This window comes from Scyliorhinus torazame, chromosome 4, assembly GCF_047496885.1.
Source record: "Scyliorhinus torazame isolate Kashiwa2021f chromosome 4, sScyTor2.1, whole genome shotgun sequence".
In the NCBI taxonomy this organism is placed as follows: Eukaryota; Metazoa; Chordata; class Chondrichthyes; order Carcharhiniformes; family Scyliorhinidae; genus Scyliorhinus; species Scyliorhinus torazame.
The window spans coordinates 51725119-51734597 of NC_092710.1; the positions used below are offsets into that span (position 1 = coordinate 51725119).

At 39.9% G+C, this 9479-nt stretch overlaps 5 non-coding genes across 5 annotated transcripts; all 5 read left to right on the forward strand.

Annotated features, from left to right (window-relative positions):
- Nucleotides 1–73, forward strand: trnak-uuu (transfer RNA lysine (anticodon UUU)). Its single transcript has one exon. It is a non-coding gene; the product is annotated as a tRNA-Lys (tRNA).
- A 1489-nt stretch (nucleotides 74–1562) lies between these two features.
- Nucleotides 1563–1635, forward strand: trnak-uuu (transfer RNA lysine (anticodon UUU)). The gene has a single exon. It is a non-coding gene; the product is annotated as a tRNA-Lys (tRNA).
- A 453-nt stretch (nucleotides 1636–2088) lies between these two features.
- On the forward strand, nucleotides 2089–2162 carry trnat-ugu (transfer RNA threonine (anticodon UGU)). The gene has a single exon. It is a non-coding gene; the product is annotated as a tRNA-Thr (tRNA).
- Nucleotides 2163–6446: 4284 nt separating this feature from the next.
- On the forward strand, nucleotides 6447–6519 carry trnak-uuu (transfer RNA lysine (anticodon UUU)). The gene has a single exon. It is a non-coding gene; the product is annotated as a tRNA-Lys (tRNA).
- A 451-nt stretch (nucleotides 6520–6970) lies between these two features.
- Nucleotides 6971–7044, forward strand: trnat-ugu (transfer RNA threonine (anticodon UGU)). The gene has a single exon. It is a non-coding gene; the product is annotated as a tRNA-Thr (tRNA).
- The last annotated feature ends 2435 nt before the right edge of the window (nucleotides 7045–9479 follow it).

The window sequence follows — 9479 nt, forward strand, 5'->3', positions numbered from 1 at the left end:
GCCCTGATAGCTCAGTCGGTAGAACATCAGACTTTTAATCTGAGGGTCCAGGGTTCAAGTCCCTGTCAGGGTTTTGATTTTGGCTCAAGGCGTTTGCTTTCCAATGAACGGTCGGAAATAAAAATAAAGAATGCAGGATGCTTTATGGAAAGTGGAAGAACCGTGACAACGTCGTGTTTGCCAAATTGCAACAGCCGTCCAGAATTTTAAAGAATTTTTGCTAGATTTTCAGTTGATGTATAAACTCTCTCCTGGTCTTGTCCTGCATTATACCACTGTAGTAATCCGGCAATGTTTAATCACTTCCCAATTTGCAAAATATTTCCTGTTTGTATACTTCTTTCCTGCAGAACTGCTTTTAAATTAATAACTTTCAGAAATAACTGCAATTTTTACAGTTTCAAAAGGCCAGTGCTGATGAATATTTTAGTTTGCACTCTCAAAGTCAGCAGGAGAAATCAACAATACTGATGTTGAATCAAAACAATTGAAATCTTTTCTACACTTGCAAAGTTCCTTTGCAGATTGGTGCTGTGGCTTAGATGGTTAAAGCACCTGTCTTATAAACAAGAAATCCAGAGTTCGAATCTCAGCAGTGCCTTTATACATTCAGGTCAAAGCATGTAGCCTGTGAAGAATGTTCCTCATTTAATGGTGAGCACAGAAAATGTTCACCTCATATCTGTGGTACTGACCTTCAAAATTGTTTTCGCTTGTTTTATGTCAAACTTGATTCAAACTTCCATATCTCCCATTTTTCACGCAACTTCCATTTTCCTCATCTACTCCATTGCATGTAACTTCGATTCAGCTCTGAATAAGGATCACACGGATTTGAAACATTAACTTTGTGTCTGGTTCCACAGACGTCCTCAAATTTGATGAGCTTTAATCAAATCATTTTTAGTTTCTCATGCAGATTCACAGATTTACTCTGATGAAGAGTGACCCAGCCTCGAAACGTTAGCTCGGTTCTCTCTTCACAGATGCTGCCAGACCCACTGAGATTTTCCATCATTTCCTGTTTTTTTTTTCAGATTTCACATCTGCAGTAATTTGCCTTTTTATTGGACGATATCTGTTGCTGCATGTCAGCAAGAACGATTTGGGCGGGATAAAGGATGGGGCGTTTTCAATGAAGATGTGGCGTTGACAGATCTATTTACACCCTGAAACTTTGCGATTTGCATAATTTGCTACTTTACTCGATGAGCTTACTGGCGTTCACACTCTGCCACAACAAACAACAGATGACACGCTTTATTCCCTCTCTCAAAATCCAATCTGTATCTCTGCAGCTTCCCACTGATATCTCAGCGAACTAACCGTAATCTTCAATGTCTTGAAGTTCCAGTGCATGTCCCTGGGTAACAACAGTTGTCACATCACAGGTCATTGGTAAAATGCGAGTCCAAGTTGAAGAATTTGAGAAAGAAAGCCGAAGGGAGGCTGCCGGTCTGCTTGCGAGGGAAATGAGCTGGAGAGGCTGAATTACCAGTGAAGGAAATTCAAAAGATACAATATGAGACTTTGAAGTGAGCTGTGACACATTTTTTAAATGGGTCTTGGTAGCTCAGTCGGTAGAGCATCAGACTTTTAATCTGAGGGTCCAGGGTTCAAGTCCCTGTCAGGGTTTTGATTTTGGCTCAAGGCGTTTGCTTCCCAATGAACGGTCGGAAATAAAAATAAAGAATGCAGGATGCTTTATGGAAAGTGGAAGAACCGTGACAACGTTGTGTTTGCCAAATTGCAACAGCCGTCCAGAATTTTCAAGAATTTTTGCTCGATTTTCAGTGAATGGAATAACTCTCTCCTGGTCTTGTCCTGCATTATACCACTGTAGTTTTCTGGCCATGTTTAATCACTTCCCAATTCGCAAAATATTTCCTGTTTGTATACTTCTTTCCTGCAGATCTGCTTTTAAATTAATAACTTTCAGAATAACTGCAATTTTTACACTTTCAAAAGCCCAGTGCCGATGAATATTTTAATTTGCACTCTCAAAGTCAGCAGGAGAAATCAACAATACTGATGTTTAATCAAAACAATTGAAATCTGTTCTACACTTGCAAAGCGGTCTTGCAGATTGGTGCTGTGGCTTAGATGGTTAAAGCGCCTGTCTTGTAAACAGGCGGTCCTGAGTTTAAATCTCAGCAGTACCTTTATACATTCAGGTTTAACCATGTAGCCTGTGAAGAATGCTCCTCATTCAATGGTGGACACAAGAAATGGTGACAACGTTTCTGTGGTACTGACCTTCAACATTGCTTTCCCTTGTTTTATTTCAAACTTCCATATCTCCCGCTTTTCACGCAACTTCCATTTTCCTCATCTAGTCCCTTGCATGTAACCTCGCTTCAGCTCTGAATAAGCATCACACGGATTTGAAACATTAACTTTGTGTCTGGCTCCACAGACATCCTCAAATTTTATGAGCTTTAATCCAATCATTTGTAGATTCTCATGCACATTCACAACATGTGCAGTATTTTCCTTTGAATGCACGACAGGATTGACCTCAGGAAATCCAGTAGGAACATTCTGAATGTCTGTCAGTGATGTCTGTGGGCAAAGATTGAATGATTAAATGATTTACTCTGATGAAGAGTGACCCAGCCTCGAAGCGTTAGCTCGGTTCTCTCTTCACAGATGCTGCCAGACCCACTGAGATGTTCCATCATTTCCTGTTTTTTTTCAGATTTCACATCTGCAGTAATTTGCCTTTTTATTGGACGATATATGTTGCTGCATGTCAGCAAGAACGATTTGGGCGGTATAAAGGATGGGGCGTTTTCCATGAAGATGTGGCGTTGACAGATCTATTTACACCCTGAAACTTTGCGATTTGCATAATTTGTTACTTTACTAGATGAGCTTACTTGCGTTCACACTCTGCCACAACAGACAACAGATGACATGCTTTATTCCCTCTCTCAAAATACAATCTGTATCTCTGCAGCTTCCCACTGATATCTCAGCGAACTAGTGTAATCTTCAATGTCTTGAAGTTCCTGTGCATGTCCATGGGTAACAACAGTTGTCACATCACAGGTCATTGGTAAAATGTGAGTCCAAGTGAAGAATTTGAGAAAGAAAGCCGAAGGGAGGCTGCCGGTCTGCTTGCGAGGGAAATGAGCTGGAGAGGCCGAATTACCAGTGAAGGAAATTCAAAAGATACAATATGAGATTTTGAACTGAACTATGAGAACATATTTGTAATGGGCCCTGGTAGCTCAGTCGGTAGAGCATCAGACTTTTAATCTGAGGGTCCATAGTTCAAGTCCCTGTCAGGGTTTTGAATTTGGCTCAAGGCGTTTGCTTCCCAATGAGCGGTCGGAAATAAAAATAAAGAATGCAGGATGCTTCAATGAAAGTGGGAGAACCGTGACAACGTCGTGTTTGCCAAATTGCAACAGCCGTCCAGAATTTTCAAGAATCTTTGCTAGATTTTCAGTGAATGTAAAAACTCTCTCCTGGTCTTATCCAGCATTATACCACTGTAGTTTTCTGGCCATGTTTAATCACTTCCCAATTCGCAAAATATTTCCTGTTTGTATACTTCTTTCCTGCAGAACTGCTTTTAAATTAATAACTTTCAAAAATAACTGCAATTTTTACAGTTTCAAAAGGCCAGTGCTGATGAATATTTTAGTTTGCACTCTCAAAGTCAGCAGGAGAAATCAACAATACTGATGTTGAATCAAAACAATTGAAATCTTTTCTACACTTGCAAAGTTCCTTTGCAGATTGGTGCTGTGGCTTAGATGGTTAAAGCACCTGTCTTATAAACAAGAAATCCAGAGTTCGAATCTCAGCAGTGCCTTTATACATTCAGGTCAAAGCATGTAGCCTGTGAAGAATGTTCCTCATTTAATGGTGAACACAGAAAATGTTGACCTCATATCTGTGGTACTGACCTTCAAAATTGTTTTCGCTTGTTTTATGTCAAACTTGATTCAAACTTCCATATCTCCAATTTTTCACGCAACTTCCATTTTCCTCATCTACTCCATTGCATGTAACTTCGATTCAGCTCTGAATAAGGATCACACGGATTTGAAACATTAACTTTGTGTCTGGTTCCACAGACGTCCTCAAATTTGATGAGCTTTAATCCAATCATTTTTAGTTTCTCATGCAGATTCACAGATTTACTCTGATGAAGAGTGACCCAGCCTCGAAACGTTAGCTCGGTTCTCTCTTCACAGATGCTGCCAGACCCACTGAGATTTTCCATCATTTCCTGTTTTTTTTCAGATTTCACATCTGCAGTAATTTGCCTTTTTATTGGACGATATATGTTGCTGCATGTCAGCATGAACGATTTGGGTAGGATAAAGGATGGGGCGTTTTCCATGAAGATGTGGTGTTGACAGATCTATTTACACCCTGAAACTTTGCGATTTGCATAATTTGCTACTTTACTCGATGAGCTTACTTGCGTTCACACTCTGCCACAACAAACAACAGATGACACGCTTTATTCCCTCTCTCAAAATCCAATCTGTATCTCTGCAGCTTCCCACTGATATCTCAGTGAACTAAATGTAATCTTCAATGTATTGAAGTCCCAGTGCGTGTCCCTGGGTAACAACAGTTGTCACATCACAGGTCATTGGTAAAATGCGAGTCCACGTTGAAGAATTTGAGAAAGAAAGCCGAAGGGAGGCTGCCGGTCTGCTTGCGAGGGAAATGAGCTGGAGAGGCTGAATTCCCAGTGAAGGAAATTCAAAAGATACAATATGAGACTTTGAACTGAACTATGAGAACATTTCTGTAATGAGCCCTGGTAGCTCAGTCGGTAGAGCATCAGACATTTAATCTGAGGGTCCAGAGTTCAAGTCCCTGTCAGGGTCTTGATTTTGGCTCAAGGCGTTTGCTTCCCAATGAACGGTCGGAAATAAAAATAAAGAATGCAGGATGCTTCAAGGAAAGTGGAAGAACCGTGACAACGTCGTGTTTGCCAAATTGCAACAGCCGTCCAGAATTTTCAAGAATTTTTGCTAGATTTTCAGTGAATGTAAAAACTCTCTCCTGGTCTTATCCAGCATTATACCACTGTAGTTTTCTGGCCATGTTTAATCACTTCCCAATTTGCAAAATATTTCCTGTTTGTATACTTCTTTCCTGCAGAACAGCTTTTAAATTAATAACTTTCAGAAATAACTGCAATTTTTACAGTTTCAAAAGGCCAGTGCTGATGAATATTTTAATTTGCACTCTCAAAGTCAGCAGGAGAAATCAACAATACTGATGTTTAATCAAAACAATTGAAATCTGTTCTACACTTGCAAAGCTGTCTTGCAGATTGGTGCTGTGGCTTAGATGGTTAAAGTGCCTGTCTTGAAATCAGGAGATCCTGAGTTCAAATCTCAGCCGTAGCTTTCTGCATTCAGGTTTAAGCATGTAGCCTGTGAAGAATGCTCCTCATTCAATGGTGGACACAGGAAATGTTGACAATGTTTCTGTGGTACTCACCTTGAACATTGCTTTCCCGTGATTTATGTCAAACTTCCATATCTCCCACTTTTCACGCAACTTCCATTTTCCTCATCTACTCCATTGCATGCAACCTCGCTTCAGCTCTGAATAAGGATCACACGGATTTGAAACATTAACTTTGTGTCTGGCTCCACAGACATCCTCAAATTTTATGAGCTTTAATCCAATCATTTTTAGTTTCTCATGCAGATTCACAACATGTGCAGTATTTTCCTTTGAATGCACGACAGGATTGCCCTCAGAAAATCCAGTAGGAACATTTTGAATGTCTGTCAGCGATGTCTGTGAGCAAAGATTGAATGATTAAATGATTTACTCTGATGAAGAATGACCCTGCCTCGAAACTTTAGCTCGGTTCTCTCTTCACAGATGCTGCCAGACACACTGAGATTTTCCATCATTTCCTGTTTTTTTTCAGATTTCAAATATGCAGTAATTTGCCTTTTTATTGGACGATATATGTTGCTGCATGTCAGCAAGAACGATTTGGGCGGGATAAAGGATGGGGCCTTTTCCATGAAGATGTGGCATTTGCAGATCTATATACCCCATGAAAATTTGCAATTTGCATAATTTGCTACTTTACTAAATGAGCTTACTTGCGTTCACACTCTGCCACAACAAACAACAGATGACACGCTTTATTCCCTCTCTCAAAATCCAATCTGTATCTCTGCAGCTTCCCACTGATATCTCAGCGAACTAACCGTAATCTTCAATGTCTTGAAGTCCCAGTGCATGTCCCTGGGTAACAACAGTTGTCACATCACAGGTCATTGGTAAAATGCGAGTCCAAGTTGAAGAATTTGAGAAAGAAAGCCGAAGGGAGGCTGCCGGTCTGCTTGCGAGGGAAATGAGCTGGAGAGGCTGAATGACCAGTGAAGGAAATTCAAAAGATACAATATGAGACTTTAAAGTGAGCTATGAGAACATTGTTATAATGGGCCCTGGTAGCTCAGTCGGTAAAGCATCAGACTTTTAATCTGAGGATCCAGGGTTCAAGTCCCTGTCAGGGTTTCGATTTTGGCTCAAGGCGTTTGCTTCCCAATGAACGGTCGGAAATAAAAATAAAGAATGCAGGATGCTTTATGGAAAGTGGAAGAACCGTGATAACGTCGTGTTTGCCAAATTGCAACAGCCGCCCAGAATTCTCAAGAATTTTTGCGAGATTTTCAGTTAACGTAAAAACTCTCCTGTTCTTATCCAGCATTATACCACTATAGTTTTCTGGCCATGTTTAATAATTTCCCAATTCGCAAAATATTTCCTGTTTGTATACTTCTTTCCTGCAGAACTGCTTTTAAATTAATAACTTTCAGAAATAACTGCAATTTTTCAGTTTCAAAAGCCCAGTGCCGATGAATATTTTTATTTGCACTCTCAAAATCAGCAGGAGTAATCAACAAGACTGATGTTTAATCAAAACAATTGAAATCTGTTCCACACTTGCAAGCCTGTCTTGCAGATTGGTGTTGTGGCTTAGATGGTTAAAGCGCCTGTCTTGTAAACAGGAGATCCTGAGTTCAAATCTCAGTAGTACTTTTAGACATTCAGGTCAAAGCATGTAGCCTGTGAAGAATGGTGAACATAGAAAATGTTGACAACATTTCTGTGGTACTGACCTTTAAGATTGTTTTCGCTTGTTTTATGTCAAACTTTATTCAAACTTCCATATCTCCCATTTTTCATGCAACTTCCGTTTTCCTCATCTACTCCATTGCATGTAATCTCACTTCAGCTCTGAATAAGGATCACACGGATTTGCAACATTAACTTTGTGTCTGGCTCCACAGACATCCTCAAATTTTATGAACTTTCATCCAAGCATTTTTAGTTTCTCATGCAGATTCACAATATGTGCAGTATTTTCCTTTGAATGCACGACAGGATTCACCTCAGGAAATCCAGTAGGAATATTTTGAATGTTTGTCAGCGATGTCTGTGAGCAAAGATTGAGTGATTAAATGATTTACTCTGATGAAGAGAGACCCAACTTCGAAAAGTTAGCTCGGTTCTCTCTTCATAGATGCTGCCAGACCCACTGAGATTTTCCATCATTTCCTGTTTTAATTCAGATTTCACATCCGCAGTAATTAGCTTTTTTATTGGACGATATATGTTGCTGCATGTCAGCAAGAACGATTTGGGTGGGATAAAGGATGGGGCGTTTTCCATGAAGATGTGGCGTTGACAGATCTATTTACACCCTGAAATTTGCGATTTGCATAATCTGTTAGTTTTCTAGATGAGCTTACTTGCGTTCACACTCTGCCACAACAAACAACAGATGACACGCTTTATTCCCTCTCTCAAAATACAACCTGTATCTCTGCAGCTTCCCACTCACATCTCAGCGAACTAAACATAATCTTCAATGTCTTGAAGTCCCAGTGCATGTCCCTGGGTAACAACAGTTGTCACATCACAAGTCACTGGTAAAATGCGAGTCCAAGTTGAAGAATTTGAGAAAGAAGGCCGAAGGGAGGCTGCCAGTCTTCCTGCGAGGGAAATGAGCTGGAGAGGCCGAATTACCAGTGAAGGAAATTCAAAAGATACAATATGAGACTTTGAAGTGAGCTATGAGCACATTTTTATATTGGGCCCTGTTAGCTCAGTCGGTAGTGCATCAGACTTTTAATTTGAGGGTCCAGGGTTTAAGTCCCTGTCAGGGGGTTGATTTTGGCTCAAGGCGTTTGCTTCCCAATGAACGGTCGGAAATAAAAATGAAGAATGCAGGATGCTTTATGGAAAGTGGAAGAACCGTGACAATGTCGTGTTTGCCAAATTGCAACAGCCGTCCAGAATTTTCAATAATTTTTGCTAGATTTTCAGTTGATGTTTAAACTCTCTCCTGGTCTTGTCCTGCATTAGACCACTGTTGTTTTCTGGCCATGTTTAATCACATACCAATTCGCAAAATATTTCCTGTTTGTATACTTCTTTCTTGCAGAAATGCTTTTAAATTATTAACTTTCAGAATAACTGCAATTTTTACAGTGTCAAAAGCCCAGTGCCGATGAATATTTTAATTTGCACTCTCAAAGTCAGCAGGAGAAATCAACAATCCTGATGTTTAATCAAAACAATTGAAATCTGTTCCACACTTGCAAGCCTATCTTGCAGATTGGTGCTGTGGCTTAGATGGTTAAAGTGCCTGTCTTATATACAGGAGATCCTGAGTTCAAATCTCAATAGTACTTTTATACATTCAGGTCAAAGCATGTAGCCTGTGAAGAATGATCCTCATTTCATGGTGAACACAGAAAATGTTGACAACATTTCTGTGGTACTGACCTTCAAGATTGCATTCCCCCGTTTTATGTCAAATTTGATTCAAACTTCCATATCTCCCATTTTTCACGCAACTTCCATTTTCCTCATTTACTCCATTGCATGTAACCTCGCTTCAGCTCTGAATAAGGATCACACGGATTTGAAACATTAACTTTGTGTTTGACATCCTCAAATTTTATGACCTTTAATCCAATCATTTTTAGTTTCTCATGCAGATTCACAACATGTGCAGTATTTTCCTTTGAATGCATGACAGGATTGTCCTCAGGAAATCCAGTAGGAACAGTTTGAATGTCTGTCAGCGATGTCTGTGAGCAAAGATTGAATGATTAAATGATTTACTCTGATGAAGAGTGACCCAGCCTCGAAACGTTAGCTTGGTTCTCTCTTCACAGATGCTCCCAGACCCACTGAGATTTTGCATCATTTCCTGTTTTTTTTCAGATTTCATAACTGCAGTAATTTGCCTTTTTATTGGACGATATATGTTGCTGCATGTCAGCAAGAACGATTTGGGCGGGATAAAGGATTGGGCGTTTTCCATGAAGATGTGGCATTGACAGACCTATTTACACCCTGAAACTTTGCGATTTGCATAATTTGTTACTTTTCTAGATGAGCTTACTTGCGTTCACTCTCTGCCACAACAAACAACAGATGACACCCTTTATTCCCTCTCTTAA